General features: G+C 41.6%; 1 pseudogene; it reads right to left on the reverse strand.

Moving 5' to 3' along the window:
• Positions 1 to 14,603: 14,603 nt before the first annotated feature.
• On the reverse strand, positions 14,604 to 14,722 carry LOC114777214 (uncharacterized; annotated as a pseudogene).
• Between the last annotated feature and the right edge of the window lie 2,607 nt (positions 14,723 to 17,329).

The raw sequence follows: 17,329 nt of genomic DNA on the forward strand, positions 1-17,329 counted from the left end.
TCAAAGGGTTTGAGCTATGAAGATGTTTTATCTAAATATTCCAACGACTTGACTAAAAATGATAAAAAGGTCTCGCTATTTGTGAAAAAACTACACCCGCATGTCTATAATTGTGATATGTTTAAAAACTCTCAATGTATACAATCTGGTGAGGTGTTTATGAAAAAATCTTATTCTAAATAAATGAGTCGAAAAACAAATATATGTATCATCAAGTTTGTTTATTGTCATCACATGTTCAAACACGTTTTAAACAAGACTGTATACACTTTTTAAAAATGTAACCATGCGCTTGTATCTAAACGTGGCGATGAAAACACGGGTGGTTCTGAATCACCATCATCATCACGGGTGGTAAAAGTCTTGTTAATGTTTTTAAATGAATTGACCTCATCTTTAACACGTCTGTTTGGAACCCTAGAAAGAGGTATGTTCAACATTGCTATAGCACTCAGGAATTCACGCCACCCCTTGGGTCTCCTATGAGGATTCATAGATTGAGGCGTGGTAACGTTCTTAACCAAATCGAAAATGTGAGATCCTGGAATGATCGTACCGTTGAAAACAAATTCGCCATCTCTACCCCATGCAGCAACCCCCTGTGATTTCATCATTTTTTCTAATATATACCGGACATTCCTTTTACTTCTCTGCGGTACATTTTGTAAAACCTCTTTAACCGTAGCGTCGTCATCAACGGTCGCTGCTTCTGTGGGTGATGTCTGTACATTTTCAGATGCCTGTGGTAGGTTAAGCGTTATCGATTTAGTCTCATGATCACCCTGCTTAACCACCGATATATACCTCTGCAAGAGTGTCGAGTATAATTTGGCTTTTTCATAATCCCCCAAATCAGTTCTGTCCAAAACACTTTTTATCGATGCATCCAAATCATTTTCCGCGCGTTGTCTCAGAGGTATAGGTGCACCATCGTTTTTTAACCTGTCCAGCTGTCGCTGGGGTACCAAATACATCCTTTCAGCGTGTTCCATTAGCCCCCCTGTCTTGACGCTATTAGACTACTTATAAAGGGAACTGCGACGCTTAACAGAGGTAAAAGGAACCCGCCCTCTTGATTGATCACATATTTCTTTCTTAACACACCAATTTTTTTATCGGCTATGAATTTTATAGCTTTTTTCTTTTTTTCCAACTTTTTATATTGTGACTTTGTCAATGGTATTGTACCGCTGAGCACATTCAAAGCCACTTCGCATAAGGTTAGAATCAACTCATTCGAAGATTCTTGTAAAATGAGACGTCTCTGTATCGGCTTAGCCTTAAGTAAGAGTTTTAGAAGCGGCAGATTTCTATAAAGACGATTAGACATGTCAGCGTCTAAACTCTTTTTTTCTGAACATAGACCACCGGATACTCTGAAAGCAGATTTTTACCTGTGACATCTCTCAAAGTCATCTTGTGTCAATACCCATAGGGGAGCGTCGTAAAGTCTGGGAGCAGGACTCGTTTGTTGTACACAACTTTGAACCTTTTGACATCTGATTTGTTATGTAATGTGAGGTGTCTTTTATTCCTGGTAATTGTGTTTGTGCGTGTTAAAACATGTTGCGACCGGTCTCTATCTATTACATAGCTGTTAACCAAATCAACCAGAGAGCGTAGATTTACAGCTTTTGAATTTTCAGCATTGAGAGTGATACCCTTGGCCTTCATGGATGTCTTACCGTTAGCGGTGATGTAACCATATGTTTTCGGACCGCCTGAACAAAATTCTGTAATGTAATCCCCGGGGCCTACCTCGTCAGTAAGATCGCCCAGATATGGACCTAGGGGTGGCTCCCAGTCACCATCTTTTGAGACAAAGATTAGACTGTCTGTGTCGCTGTACAGCAGCCGATCACCCAATTTCTCCATCACAGAATATAATTCTAGGCGTGCATGAGCAGTTGTAAACGCTCCAAGAAACACATTAATGTCACGCATTTGAGCGCCATAACCGTCTGCATAACGCCACTGAACCAATGCCACTTCGTCCGAGACAAATGCAAAATGTGTGATTTCACGACCGCCCCCAAAAATGTATCGCGAAAAGTCGTCAGGATCTTTCAACAACTCTGTGTATGGAAGGTTTTCCCGCATTGAAAATCGGCCCCAAAGTGAATTCAATAGGAGTTTGTTAATATTTCTCCTTGCAGGGTTTGAACAGATTTTTTCAGGATTCAGACGGATACCCTGTTTTTGAAAATAATCTTCAATGTAGGCATGCTTTTCAGCATCCGTCACAACCCCCGGCGGGTACCCACTGGCTTCCTGTTTGTATTGTAGAAACGTTTTCACATAATCTGCAAACAACGTTTCTGATCTTTGTTCAAAATGCCACACTTCATGAATCTCAGCCAAAACATAGCCCATCTGTACAGCTTTCAACAATTCAATGCTAACCCAACAACCCGAAAGAGATCTCTCGCCGTCAGTATGAGTACATGGTGACGCTTGATTCTCAAGATGACAACATGTTCTACAAAGCGGGAACATTAGTTTGCCACCGCATCGGTATGGCAACACAGGGTGTAAGAGACCACGTGGCGGGTACACCGTTGCTTTAACCAACCCATAGTAATTTTCGAGACTATCAAAGTCTTTCAAAATGATCTGTGGGTGGCCGATCGGATATTCCTTTGATGATTGACAAAACGGGTAGAGACTGGTGAAATCAAAGTAACGAATTTTTTCACCGTCCGATGTTTTGTGATAGAGTTTGTACGCATTCGTTCGACCGCCAAAGAGGCTGTCTCTCGGCTTTAGACGACTGGGGTGTGTATATGTCGACATGAACTCTATGACTGATGGATCGACCTGTTTTAAACGACGCCACTGGCACTCCCACATAACTTCGACTTTTAAGCCGTACACCTTGGTGAGGGTTTCAATCTTATCATCAAAATGCCTTCTTAAAACACTGTACGGGAGCCTTGACAAAGGATGAGTCTGGGTGGGTGTGTATTTACAATCATGTCCGTGATGCATACACCCATTAAATTCTAAACCGTATTTACGACCATTTTTTTCATAATAGCCGTCAAGACAGTATTTCCCAACCACAACCTCACCCTCTGTCAGAGCGTGTTGGATGTACACATGCCTGGTTGTTTTGACATATTCCAGCCATTCGATGCTAATGTCTGAAAATGCCTTGTTTTGGCTTGTGTACGCGTTGTTATGTGTAAGAGCGAGTGTATCACGCGGTAGGTAGTGTGTTTTGTATACAGCCATGCAGCACGATGCCAACGTGGTTTGACCAAAAGGGTCTAGACCCGTGCATTCTATGAACTCGTCACGGTATTTCAGACACGCCTCTCTTAACAGCACGACGTCGTTTCGACCGTAGAAACGGAGTTCCTTCTGAAAATCAAAAACACCGCACGCTGATTCGTTGTACCAGTCATCAAATTCACGTCTGCCAGCATTGGACATGTTGTCATATCCATAAAAGGTCTTATCCGGGTATGGGCCTATGTAATGGCTGTTTGAGCGTGTGTTAAACTTGTGTGGGAAATAACCCTTTTCTGTGGTGGTGAGATTTAACGCAGCTGTTGTTTTTGCCAGACTCATCGGTAGAAAAGAATAGCTGTCGATAAAACGCTGTTTAAAACATGCATCAAACATGAATATCAGACGGCATCCAGTCATTGTCACATCTAGTCTGATCCCGTTTTTGGAGTAATATTCCAAAAGTATGAAATTATCAAACCCTGCAGCGTTGTGTGCTAAAAATGTGAAACCGTTGAACCTCGGTCGACGGAGCCAATTCACAAATTCACGCACACACCCGTCACCCTCAGCCGTGAACTCCACACCTGTAAATGTAATTGCGCAAACAAAATTTGCATGATGTTTGCCGTTCTCGAAACGTGTTTCAAAATCAAAAAAAATGTAGCGGTTGTTTGTCTCCTTCAATCTAATGGGTTGTATGAAGCATTCATGCTTAGCGTCTGGAATCAGTTCTTCACGACAATGAACACAGTGTGGTGTCGGACATGTGTGTGGTTTGGGTTTTTTAACACTAACGTGGTAACGCCTGTTACAATTCTTACAAAATTTTGTAAGATCACAATTTGACGCCACCACGCCAGGATCGCTCTTCATAGGACGCTGCTGTTTATGTTTGTCAAAACAAAAATCAGACTTGCAAAACCTCCCACAAGACGAGCAATATCTCGAACCTGTGACCCTTGAAGGGCAGCCGGGGTCGTTACAAACATCACACCTGTATTTGCAACCATGGTCTCGGAACGAAGTGTAACCGGCATAGCAGAATTCACAGACATACGGCACCCCCATGAACGCCTTGAGGTTTAATATTCCGTAGTAATGGCTGTCGTGTATGTATAAAAAGGCTGTTTTTGCATGCGGTACAGTGCTAGTTTGAAATTTCTGCAACACCCCTACGTCTGATCTGTAAAAGATCACAATCTTGATGTCCAATAAGCTCTCAAATTTTGGAACATCATTAAAGCCGACTTTATGGTGAATAGGTAGCCCGCACCGTGTCTGAAATGTGGCAGCCAATTTTTCTAAATAAGCTGTTGGTTTCTCAGGGTTTACAAAATTTGCCAGGCATATCGCGAAGCACAATTGGTTTGTAACATTAACGGGGCAGAATAGATTCATCCTGTTCTTGCTTATTATCTGATCATGAGCCAAATCACGCAATTTACGCCGTGCGCCCCCATCACGACCTCTAGCGATTGAAACAGTCAGGTGTAGTGTCTCATCGCACATGATTTTTTTATTGCTTTGGATTATTTTTTCGATGGCGTCCATCAGAATTTCATACGAATGGTTATTCGCGGGTGAAAGGATCGCATTAACATCTGAAACCAGGGTATCGCCACTCAGTGTGACATCGAAAACACCGCTCTGTCCGGCCAGTGTGTGTGAGAATTTTACGATGTCTTTGAATACATCGTGGATGTGTGAAATATATGATGTTATGTCGCTGCTCGAAACGGATCTGAAATTAATATCACGACGCAGTACCACCCCATTGAACCGTGGTTTAGGTGTAACATGATACCCGTCTATCACAGCATGCCTTATAGACACTTCTTCTAAGGATACTGGATCAGATTCAGCACCACAACCATTTTGAATTTGATGTAAAACATTATTAAACATCTCAATTTCCCCCCATGTCTCGATGTTTAACATGTCGTGTAGTGTTTTATTAAAATCGTCCACTGCATCACCACCAATACATTGACGTTTAGACGGCTCCATTATGGATGACAACAAGGTTTAAAACACCCCTTACACACGTGAAATGCCACTTAAACGCAACAAAACCGTTGATAACGATGACCAATCGACACGCTTCAGATCTGATGTATGTTCTACAGCTTTGGCTATAATCCCCACAGTACTAATCAACTTTTCTTGCAAGTCATACACCTTAACAATGTTATCTAATACCTGTTTAAGGCATACACAGCATTCAGAATGATTAGAAAACCACCGGTACCTCTGTGGGTCGATGTGGTTTGGTTCTGTTTGCGTAGCGATGTCTGATCTGGCAAAATCTACAGCATCCCACGCTTTGTAATCCGCGTTGGTCCAATCGGTGACAAAGTCGAGATCAACGTTTACGGGGATTCTACCTGTAACAAAATCACACGATGTTAAAATTAATATTTCATTAAAATAACGATTGCGTTAAAACCATGTAAATACACACCTTCTGGCTTTTCCGGGAGCTTGAAATCTGTTTTCGTCTTCTTTCCTAATAGTTTTATCAAACCTGATTGTCAATATTTTATTAAAATAATAATAAATTGTGTTAAAACATATGTAATACACACCTTGCGGCTTTTTCACCATATGTTTTTGTGCCTTTTCCACGCACAGATCCACCACGGGGGCTAGGTGCTTGCGTTTGCGTGTAGCCTTCCGACCTGACGGCTTGTCGACCCCTGTATTATCAACGCGTGGCTTAGGAATGGTGTCCACTAGTTGTCTGATGGTTGCTGTACAGAACGAGAGATCACAACCATATGATGATAATTTCATAAAACCGTATTAGATAGTCATAAATATATTACCTAAACTGTCGGCAGAGCATCCAACATCCGCGGTTACAACGTTGGAATTTGGATAATGTTCTGCTATTAGAATGCATACACGGTCAAAAACACACACTCACAACTATGTAGTGGTATTATTATTAGTAGGATCTGTGGTTTTTACAATTACCTTGGTATGAAATTTGTGGTTCAGAATCACCCGCACCAAAACCCTCGGTCCATAGACTTTCGAACCCCGGTGTTTCAAAACACGCCAGGTTTGATGGTCCTTCGAGTGGTTCTACAGAAAAGTTACACCTATTAACAAATAAATAAATAAACACACACATACGTTGTAACAAGACTTATAGTTTATGTGTTATGAAAAACTTACTGAGAGTCCATAGCCGGTGATGATCCTTGTGATGTCGATCAGTTGAATGAAGACCTCGAGGGCCTCTCTTGTTAAATAGGCCTCTGTGTGTGTGTGTGTGTGCGCGCGTGAGATTTGTAAGGTCCCACGTGATTCGGTGTTTGCGAGAATGGTGAAACCAGATGACTCTCGTTGTAAACATATGGTACGTTAGGTGTTAAAGATTGTTGGAGGATGTGCTAGGTCTGTGTGTGTGTGTGTGTGTGTGGGTCAGGGATATCATAAAACGGTTTCATTTATTTTAACAGTAGGGGTATGAAATTAACATTGTTTGAAGGCAAAATAGTTTTTCTTTAACTAGAAACAGTTTTTAAAACATATATCATTTAAATAAGGTTTCTGTTTTGGTCTGTGTGTGTGTGTGTGTGTGTGTGTGTGTGTGTGTGTGTGTGTGTGTGTGTCAATATGAGACTCTGCTAGGTGTCGGGGAAGAATGTGTGATGAACCCGGGAAGGGAAGTGCATGGGGAAAGGGATGTCATTGGGAGAAATGGGGCATAAGCCATCAGCAATGGCCGTAGTTGTAAACAAGTGATAAGAAATCTGTTTTAAAAGTTAGTCTAAGTGTATATGACATCTGTAATGCGTCACATGGGAGAGAGCGATAGAGTGGGGCCTGAAGGTGCTGTGATGCTTCCTACATACAAAATGGGGTTCTACCATATTTCAGTCAGTATATGAATAGAGTATGCGTTTGTATTTTTAAAATAAGTCTGTGTAAGTATTGTGTTTAAACGTGTTAAACACTGAAACAGTAGTTGAGTAAAACCATACACTTAAAAATAAGGTTTCTGTTTTAAAAGAAAGTTCTAAGGGGTGTGTGATATTTGTAAAAGGTCACACGTTGATTCAGCGTTTGCGAGAATGGTGGAACCAGATTACTCTCGTTGTAAAACATATGGTGCGTTAGGTGTTAAAATATTGTTGGAGGATGTGCTAGGGTCTGTGTGTGTGTGTGTGTGTGTGTGTGTGTGTGTGTGTGTGTGTGTCAGGGAAATCATAAAATGGTTTCATTTATTTTAGCAGTAGGGGTATGAAATAACTTTTGTTTGAAGACAAATAGTTTTTCTTTAACTAGAAACAGTTTTTAAAACATATATCATTTAAATAAGGTTTCTGTTTTAAAAGAACGTTCTAAGGTCACACGTTGATTCAGCGTTTGCGAGAATGGTGGAACCAGATTACTCTCGTTGTAAAACATATGGTGCGTTAGGTGTTAAAATATTGTTGGAGGATGTGCTAGGGTCTGTGTGTGTGTGTGTGTGTGTGTGTGTCAGGGAAATCATAAAATGGTTTCATTTATTTTAGCAGTAGGGGTATGAAATTAACTTTTGTTTGAAGACAAATAGTTTTTCTTTAACTAGAAACAGTTTTTTAAAACATATATCATTTAAATAAGGTTTCTGTTTTGGTCTGTGTGTGTGTGTGTGTGTGTGTGTGTGTGTGTGTGTGTGTGTGTGTCAATATGAGACTCTGCAAGGTGCCGGGGAAGAATGTGTGATGAACCCGGGAAGGGAAGTGCGTGGGGAAAGGGATGTCGTTGGGAGAAATGGGGCATAAGCCATCAGCAATGGCCGTAGTTGTAAACATGTGATAAGAAATCTGTTTTAAAAGTTAGTCTAAGTGTATATGACATCTGTAATGCGACACATGGGAGAGAGCGATAGAGTGTGTCCTGAAGGTGCTGTGATGCTTCCTACATACAAAATGGGGGTTCTACCATATTCAGTCAGTATATGAATAGAGTATGCGTTTGTATTTTTAAAATAAGTCTGTGTAAGTATTGTGTTTAAACGTGTTAAACACTGAAACAGTAGTTGAGTAAAACCATACACTTAAAAATAAGGTTTCTGTTTTAAAAGAAAGTTCTAAGGGGTGTGTGATATTTGTAAAAGGTCACACGTTGATTCAGCGTTTGCGAGAATGGTGGAACCAGATGACTCTCGTTGTAAAAACATATGGTGCGTTAGGTGTTAAAATATTGTTGGAGGATGTGCTAGGGTCTGTGTGTGTGTGTGTGTGTGTGTGTGTGTGTGTGTGTGTGTCAGGGAAATCATAAAATGGTTTCATTTATTTTAACAGTAGGGGTATGAAATTAACTTTTGTTTGAAGACAAAATAGTTTTTCTTTAACTAGAAACAGTTTTTAAAACATATATCATTTAAATAAGGTTTCTGTTTTAAAAGAACGTTCTAAGGTGTGTGTGAGATTTGTAAGGTCACACGTGATTCAGTGTTTGCGAGAAAGAGGTAATGGTATGCTGGCTTATAACACCCCACAACAGCCATAGTTTGTAAACAAGTGGTAAGACATCTGTTTTTAAAACCTGTCTAAGTGTTTATGTAAGAATGGACATCGCGGGAGCATACTTGTCTTACATAACAGATGTCCGAAGGGGGAAGGAAGGAAGGAGGTCATAAATTACGCGCATGGGGTCCGATGGAGAAGGCAGAAGGGGTAAAAAGGCTAGGAGGCCATAAATTACGCGCACAGTGTCCAGTGTCCAGTGGAGAAGGGGAGAAGGTAGAAGGGTAGATGGTCATAAATCACGCGCTTTTATCTCATACAGATATGTCATCAATCATTTTTGACATAAAGTATATTTTAATCACTACTAACACATATCAAAGAGTGAAAACTCCCGCTTTACTGTCAAATTATGATGGAGAAAAGGCAAAAAGTTGGAGTGGTAAGCTTTTATTTGCAATACAACAAATAAAGTGAACACCTTCTAGAGGCAATGCAATACTGGGTCGATGAATGGAGCGGATGGAGCAGGCCCTATTGCCAACTCCCTGTTCTAAAAATCCGCTTAATATGACATATCAGATATTAAATTGACATCAGGGTGCGTAGCACCTGAAGGCCGAGGGCTGGAAAATCCCACCTAATCGATACAGCTCCAAGCCTGTGAATGATCGTTGTAGAGCACACACAGACAAAGAAACCTGAAGAGAAGTTTAAAAAAAAAAAGAAAAAAGGCAGGAAAACATATCAAAGAAAGAAAATATCCCTTAACTTACTTAAAAAAAGCTAACAAAGTGATGTAAATACTTTCATTTTAAAAGTTTAACAATAGTTAAAGCTTACAGCACCTGGCATTCCCACGTAGTCTCCCATCCAAGTACTAACCAGGCCCAAGCCTTCTTAGCTTCTGAGATCAGACAAAATTGGGCAATCTTCTGCTGGCATGTCTGTAAGCAAACTCTGCTTGAAAATCTTGGACTTTAAACAAAAGGGCTTTGAAAACATTATAAAGTGCGAAAACTCCCGCTTTACTGTCAAATTATGATGGAGAAAAGGCAAAAAAAGCTAACAAAGCCATGTAAATACTTTTATTTTAAAAGTTTTTCAATAGTTAAAGCATACAGCACCTGGCATTCCCAGGTAGTCTCCCATCCAAGTACTAACCAGGCCCAAGCCTTCATAGCTTCTGAGATCAGACAAGAATGGGCATTCTTCAGCTGGTTTGTCTGTACACAAACTCTGCTTGAAAATCTTTAACTTTAAACCAAAGGGGCTTGAACACATATCAAAGAGTGAAAACTCCCGCTTTACTGTCAAATTATGATGGAGAAAAGGCAAAAAGTTGGAGTGGTAAGCTTTTATTTGCAATACAACAAATAAAGTGAACACCTTCTAGAGGCAATGCAATACTGGGTCGATGAATGGAGCGGATGGAGCAGGCCCTATTGCCAACTCCCTGTTCTAAAAATCCGCTTAATATGACATATCAGATATTAAATTGACATCAGGGTGCGTAGCACCTGAAGGCCGAGGGCTGGAAAATCCCACCTAATCGATACAGCTCCAAGCCTGTGAATGATCGTTGTAGAGCACACACAGACAAAGAAACCTGAAGAGAAGTTTAAAAAAAAAAAAGAAAAAAGGCGGGAAAACATATCAAAGAAAGAAAATATCCCTTAACTTACTTAAAAAAAGCTAACAAAGTGATGTAAATACTTTCATTTTAAAAGTTTAACAATAGTTAAAGCTTACAGCACCTGGCATTCCCACGTAGTCTCCCATCCAAGTACTAACCAGGCCCAAGCCTTCTTAGCTTCTGAGATCAGACAAAATTGGGCAATCTTCTGCTGGCATGTCTGTAAGCAAACTCTGCTTGAAAATCTTGGACTTTAAACCAAAGGGGCTTGAACACATATCAAAGAGTGAAAACTCCCGCTTTACTGTCAAATTATGATGGAGAAAAGGCAAAAAAAGCTAACAAAGCCATGTAAATACTTTCATTTTAAAAGTTTTTCAATAGTTAAAGCTTACAGCACCTGGTATTCCCAGGTAGTCTCCCATCCAAGTACTAACTAGGCCCAAGCCTTCTTAGCTTCTGAGATCAGACAACATCAACTCCACTACCTGTGGACCGCACCTGTAGCCACTCACAATTTGACCTGTACTTGTGGTACTACTCTCGCGCTACCGCGTCAGCCCTTGTGTGAAGACCCACTTGGGTAAAGACCTGCGACTCGTCCTGCGCGACTCTACCGAGCAGTAAAACCAAAATACAGGTAAATTCACCCATGCTCTTCTCCTACTTCTTTTTGCTAATCATGTCCATCCAGAATATTCCGCTCATTCACTCCAGGCGCCCTCCTCGATTCAATACAAACAGAACACGCAACACACATAACCTCCACACACTCTCCCAGGCCTCATCTTGCCACCCTGAGTACTTGTTCGGACTGTGGAACTGTCAGTCGGCAGTCAACAAAGCAGACTTCATTCCTGCTTTTGCTACAGAACGAAATCTCCAAGTACTCGCACTGACTGAGACCTGGATCCGCCCCCATGACTCCGCTACACCTGCAGCCCTTTCCACAGACTTCTCCTTCTCTCATACCCCCCGCCCCACTGGCAGGGGAGGGGGCACAGGCTTGCTCATTTCCAAGGACTGGAAATTCACTCCCGTTTCTGCTATTCAAACAACCAGTTTTGAGTTCCATGCAGTAACTATTACACACCCAGTAAAAATGTCCATAGTTGCTGTATATCGTCCTCCAGGTCCGCTGGGGAACTTTGTAGAGGAACTAGACACAACTCTCTCCTAAATTATAGATGAGGAACTGCCCCTTGTGCTACTAGGAGACTTCAACCTCGATCTCCTCAAGCCACAAACAACTGACTTCCAACACTTCATCTCTGCTTACAACTTTACACTTCTCTGCACGCCCGCAACGCACAGAGCTGGAAAACAACTAGATCTCGTACTCACACGCAAATTCTCCACAGCCAACACTTCTGTCGTTCCTCTACATCTATCCGATCACTCTTTTATTCACTTCAGACTATCCCCCCTGGCACGCACCACACCCACCTCACACTTAACACAATTTCGCCGTAATCTCCGTACCCTCTGCCCTACTCAATTGTCTTCCGCTGTCTCCTCTGAGCTCTCCCCCCTAGACATCCTCTCTATTCAGGACACTAACTGTGCTACAGACATCCTCTTCTCCACATTAACATCTTGCCTCGAGAGACTCTGCCCTCTAACCTCAAAACCAACACGTGCGACTCCACCCTCGCCGTGGATCTCTGACGAGGTTCGTCGCCACAGGACCCATCTTAGAGCAGCTGAAACGCAGTGGAGGAAATCCAAGTGCCCGCTTCAACTTAATAAGTATCAATCTCTCCTAAAATCCTTCTCTGCTGCTGTAACTACAGCAAAGACCAGATACTTCCAGGACAAAGTAAACAACTGCAATGACTCTCGAAAACTTTTCTCGACTTTCAACCATCTCCTGAATCCTCCACCCCCTCCCCCCTCCACTTCTCTCTCATCTGAAGACTTCGCCACCTTCTTCACAGAAAAGGTGGCTGACATTAGCAAACAATTCTCACCACCTAACCCCAGACCCCGTCCTGCTGTTACCTCTGAAACCAGGAATCTGTCTTCCTTTACTCCCCTCTCTGAATCAGACGTGTCTAAATTTCTCCAGTCTAGTCACCCCACCACCTGCTCCCTGGATCCAATCCCCTCACACCTCCTTCAGTCCATACAGCCCACCATATTATCTGCTCTGACACATGTCGTAAACTCCTCACTCACAACAGGAACATTCCCCACTGCTTTCAAACAGGCTGTCATTACTCCCCTGCTCAAAAAACCCACATTAAACCCATCTCTACTGGATAGCTACCGCCCAGTCTCCAACCTTCCTTTTCTTTCAAAAATTCTTGAAAGAGCAGTCCTGGCTCAACTTTCCTCATTTCTCCACAAGCATGATCTTCTTGACCCTTTTCAGTCTGGTTTCAGGAAAGGGCATTCTACTGAAACCTCCCTCCTGGCAATGATGGATGACCTTCGTGCTGCAAGAGCTGCCCGCAGATCATCTGTCCTTGTCCTACTTGATCTATCTGCTGCCTTCGATACAGTTAACCACGAAATTCTTCTCACCACACTCTCTGATTTAGGAGTCACAGGAACCGTACTAGATTGGTTCACCTCTTATCTCTACGTCAGGTCCTTCAAGGTATCATGGGGAGGTGAGACATCTGTCCTCTCTAGGGTAACCACAGGGGTTCCACAAGGCTCTGTCCTTGGCCCCCTTCTATTCTCAATATACACTCGCTCACTTGGTCACATCATCCAATCACATGGCTTCTCCTATCACTCTTATGCTGATGACACCCAGCTCTATCTGTCATTCCCACCAGAAGATGCTACTATAGCAACAAAAATTTCGGCCTGCCTCTCAGACATATCGGCATGGATGTCTGAGCGACACCTCCAACTCAACCTATCCAAAACCGAGATTCTCCTCAGCAAAACCTTTCAATTCAAATTGGATCCCTATTGTTAACACCCACGGCATCTGCAAAAAGCCTTGGAGTTTGGATAGATAACAAACTGAGTTTGAACCATCATGTTGCTGCGATCTCCAGATCCTGCAGGTTCACTCTCTACAACATTCGCAAGATTCGGCCTTTTCTCTCACAACAGGCTACGCAGCTCCTCGTCCAGGCAATGGTCATCTCCAAACTCGACTACTGTAACTCTCTCCTGGCTGGAGCCTCTGCAGTCACCATAAAACCACTCCAGATGATCCAAAATATGGCAGCCTGTCTCATTTTCAATCAGCCAAAATACACCCATGTTACACCTCTTCTTACCTCCCTCCACTGGCTCCAGGTAGCTGCTCGCATTGAGTTCAAATCCTTGATGCTTGCCTACAGGGCTGTAAATGGAACTGCGCCCTCCTACATCAACACACTACTACCTAGATACACTCCTGCACGCTCTCTCAGATCGGCAAACGAAAGGAGACTAAAAATTCCTTCTTCACGGGGTCTCCGATTCCAATCATGTCTGTTCTCCGTTGTTGTCCCTGGCTGGTGGAACAACCTGCCCTCCTCCACACGACTAGCCGAGACTATCACCACTTTTAAGAAGAAGGTGAAAACCCTCTTATTCCAAAAATATTACAGACAAATTTAACACATACACATGCATACACATTGAACAAACAAATACAAAATGTATAAATACATTATAATTTTTCTTAGTCTAGCACCCAACACTCTCCGAGCATGCTCCTCAATGACAAGTCTAAGCCTTATCAGGGCTCTTAGTTTGTATACTCGATATTCTATAGAAATCGAACGAGAATTGCTGGTGTCTTCCCATTGTAAGTCGCTTTAGATAAAAGCGTCTGCCAAATAAAGTAAAGTAAAGTAAAGTAAAGATTGGGCATTCTTCAGCTGGTTTGTCTGTACACAAACTCTGCTTGAAAATGGGGCTTGAACACATATCAAAGAGTGAAAACTCCCGCTTTAATGTCAAATTATGATGGAGAAAAGGCAAAAAAAGCTAACAAAGCCATGTAAATACTTTCATTTTAAAAGTTTTTCAATAGTTAAAGCTTACAGCACCTGGTATTCCCAGGTAGTCTCCCATCCAAGTACTAACCAGGCCCAAGCCTTCTTAGCTTCTGAGATCAGACAAGAATGGGCATTCTTCAGCTGGTTTGTCCGTACACAAACTCTGCTTGAAAATCTTTAACTTTAAACCAAAGGGGTTTGAACACATATCAAAGAGTGAAAACTCCCGCTTTACTGTCAAATTATGATGGAGAAAAGGCAAAAAAAGCTAACAAAGCCATGTAAATACTTTCATTTTAAAAGTTTTTCAATAGTTAAAGCTTACAGCACCTGGTATTCCCAGGTAGTCTCCCATCCAAGTACTAACCAGGCCCAAGCCTTCTTAGCTTCTGAGATCAAACAAGATTGAGCATTCTTCAGCTGGTTTGTCCGTACACAAACTCTGCTTGAAAATCTTGAACTTTAAACCAAAAGGGCTTTGAAAACATTATAAAGTGCCAAAATTCCCGCTTTACTGTCAAATTATGATGGAGAAAAGGCAAAAAAAGCTAACAAAGCCATGTAAATACTTTCATTTTAAAAGTTTTTCAATAGTTAAAGCTTACAGCACCTGGTATTCCCAGGTAGTCTCCCATCCAAGTACTAACCAGGCCCAAGCCTTCATAGCTTCTGAGATCAGACAAGAATGGGCATTCTTCAGCTGGTTTGTCCGTACACAAACTCTGCTTGAAAATCTTTAACTTAAAACCAAAAAGGGGCTTGAACACATATCAAAGAGTGAAAACTCCCGCTTTACTGTAACATTATGATGGAGAAAAGGCAAAAAAAGCTAACAAAGCCATGTAAATACTTTCATTTTAAAAGTTTTTCAATAGTTAAAGCTTACAGCACCTGGTATTCCCAGGTAGTCTCCCATCCAAGTACTAACTAGGCCCAAGCCTTCTTAGCTTCTGAGATCAGACAAGATTGGGCATTCTTCAGCTGGTTTGTCTGTACACAAACTCTGCTTGAAAATCTTGAACTTTAAACCAAAGGGGCTTGAACACATATCAAAGAGTGAAAACTCCCGCTTTACTGTCAAATTATGATGGAGAAAAGGCAAAAAGTTGGAGTGGTAAGCTTTTATTTGCAATACAACAAATAAAGTGCACACCTTCTAGAGGCAATGCAATACTGGGTCGATGAATGGAGCGGATGGAGCAGGCCCTATTGCCAACTCCCTGTTCTAAAAATCCGCTTAATATGACATATCAGATATTAAATTGACATCAGGGTGCGTAGCACCTGAAGGCCGAGGGCTGGAAAATCCCACCTAATCGATTCAGCTCCAAGCCTGTGAATGATCGTTGTAGAGCACACACAGACAAAGAAACATGAAGAGAAGTTTAAAAAAAAAAAAAAAAAAAAAGGCGGGAAAACATATCAAAGAAAGAAAATACCCCTTAACTTACTTAAAAAAAGCTAACAAAGTGATGTAAATACTTTCATTTTAAAAGTTTAACAATAGTTAAAGCTTACAGCAGCTGGCATTCCCACGTAGTCTCCCATCCAAGTACTAACCAGGCCCAAGCCTTCTTAGCTTCTGAGATCAGACAAGATTGGGCAATCTTCTGCTGGCATGTCTGTAAGCAAACTCTGCTTGAAAATATTGGACTTTAAACAAAAGGGCTTTGAAAACATTATAAAGTGCAAAAACTCCCGCTTTACTGTCAAATTATAATGGAGAAAAGGCAAAAAAAGCTAACAAAGCCATGTAAATACTTTCATTTTAAAAGTTTTTCAATTGTTAAAGCTTACAGCACCTGGTATTCCCAGGTAGTCTCCCATCCAAGTACTAACCAGGCCCAAGCCTTCATAGCTTCTGAGATCAGACAAGAATGGGCATTCTTCAGCTGGTTTGTCCGTACACAAACTCTGCTGGAAAATCTTTAACTTTAAACCAAAGGGGTTTGAACACATATCAAAGAGTGAAAACTCCCGCTTTACTGTCAAATTATGATGGAGAAAAGGCAAAAAAAGCTAACAAAGCTATGTAAATACTTTCATTTTAAAAGTTTTTCAATAGTTAAAGCTTACAGCACCTGTTATTCCCAGGTAGTCTCCCATCCAAGTACTAACCAGGCCCAAGCCTTCTTAGCTTCTGAGATCAAACAAGATTGGGCATTCTTCAGCTGGTTTGTCCGTACACAAACTCTGCTTGAAAATCTTTAACTTTAAACCAAAAAGGGGCTTGAACACATATCAAAGAGTGAAAACTCCCGCTTTACTGTCAAATTATGATGGAGAAAAGGCAAAAAAAGCTAACAAAGCCATGTAAATACTTTCATTTTAAAAGTTTTTCAATAGTTAAAGCTTACAGCACCTGGTATTCCCAGGTAGTCTCCCATCCAAGTACTGTCTCCACAACTGTCCCCCGTCCATCCTTCATTAGACAAAACCTTCACACTGTCTCACCTTCATCTGTATCTTCCTGCATTCTTTCACATCTCCCAACCCCTGACTCATTCCTCTCCTTACCACTAGAGACCGCTACTAACTCTCTCCTCACCTCACTTTCCCTTTCCATTGATCAACTCTGTCCTATATCAACTAAACCCAAAAGGACTTCTCCCCCTGCGCCCTGGCTCTCCGATACATTGCGTAGCAATCGAAGAGTTCTTCGAGCAGCGGAGAGAAAATACAAGAAATCTCAACTTGACTCAGACCTACTGGATTACCAGAATCTTCTGCGCAAATTTTCTACTAACCTCACTACTGCTAAAACTGCTTTCTACAAAACAAAACTAGAAGCCTCTGCCCACAACCCTCAAAAACTCCACAACATCTTCTTATCCCTACTCAACCCCCCGACTTCCCCTGCCCCAACTTCATTAACAGCTGATGATTTTGCCAACTTCTTCACAGGGAAGATTGAAAAAATCTGTAAGACATTCTCCACCACTAATCCTACTCTTCCCTCTGAAAATTCGACAACTACTCTAAATCAATTTTCTAAAATCACATCTGATGAAATCATTCAGATTATTTCCACAGGCAACCCAACC

Source organism: Denticeps clupeoides, unplaced genomic scaffold (assembly GCF_900700375.1).
Source record: "Denticeps clupeoides unplaced genomic scaffold, fDenClu1.1, whole genome shotgun sequence".
Classification (NCBI taxonomy): Eukaryota; Metazoa; Chordata; class Actinopteri; order Clupeiformes; family Denticipitidae; genus Denticeps; species Denticeps clupeoides.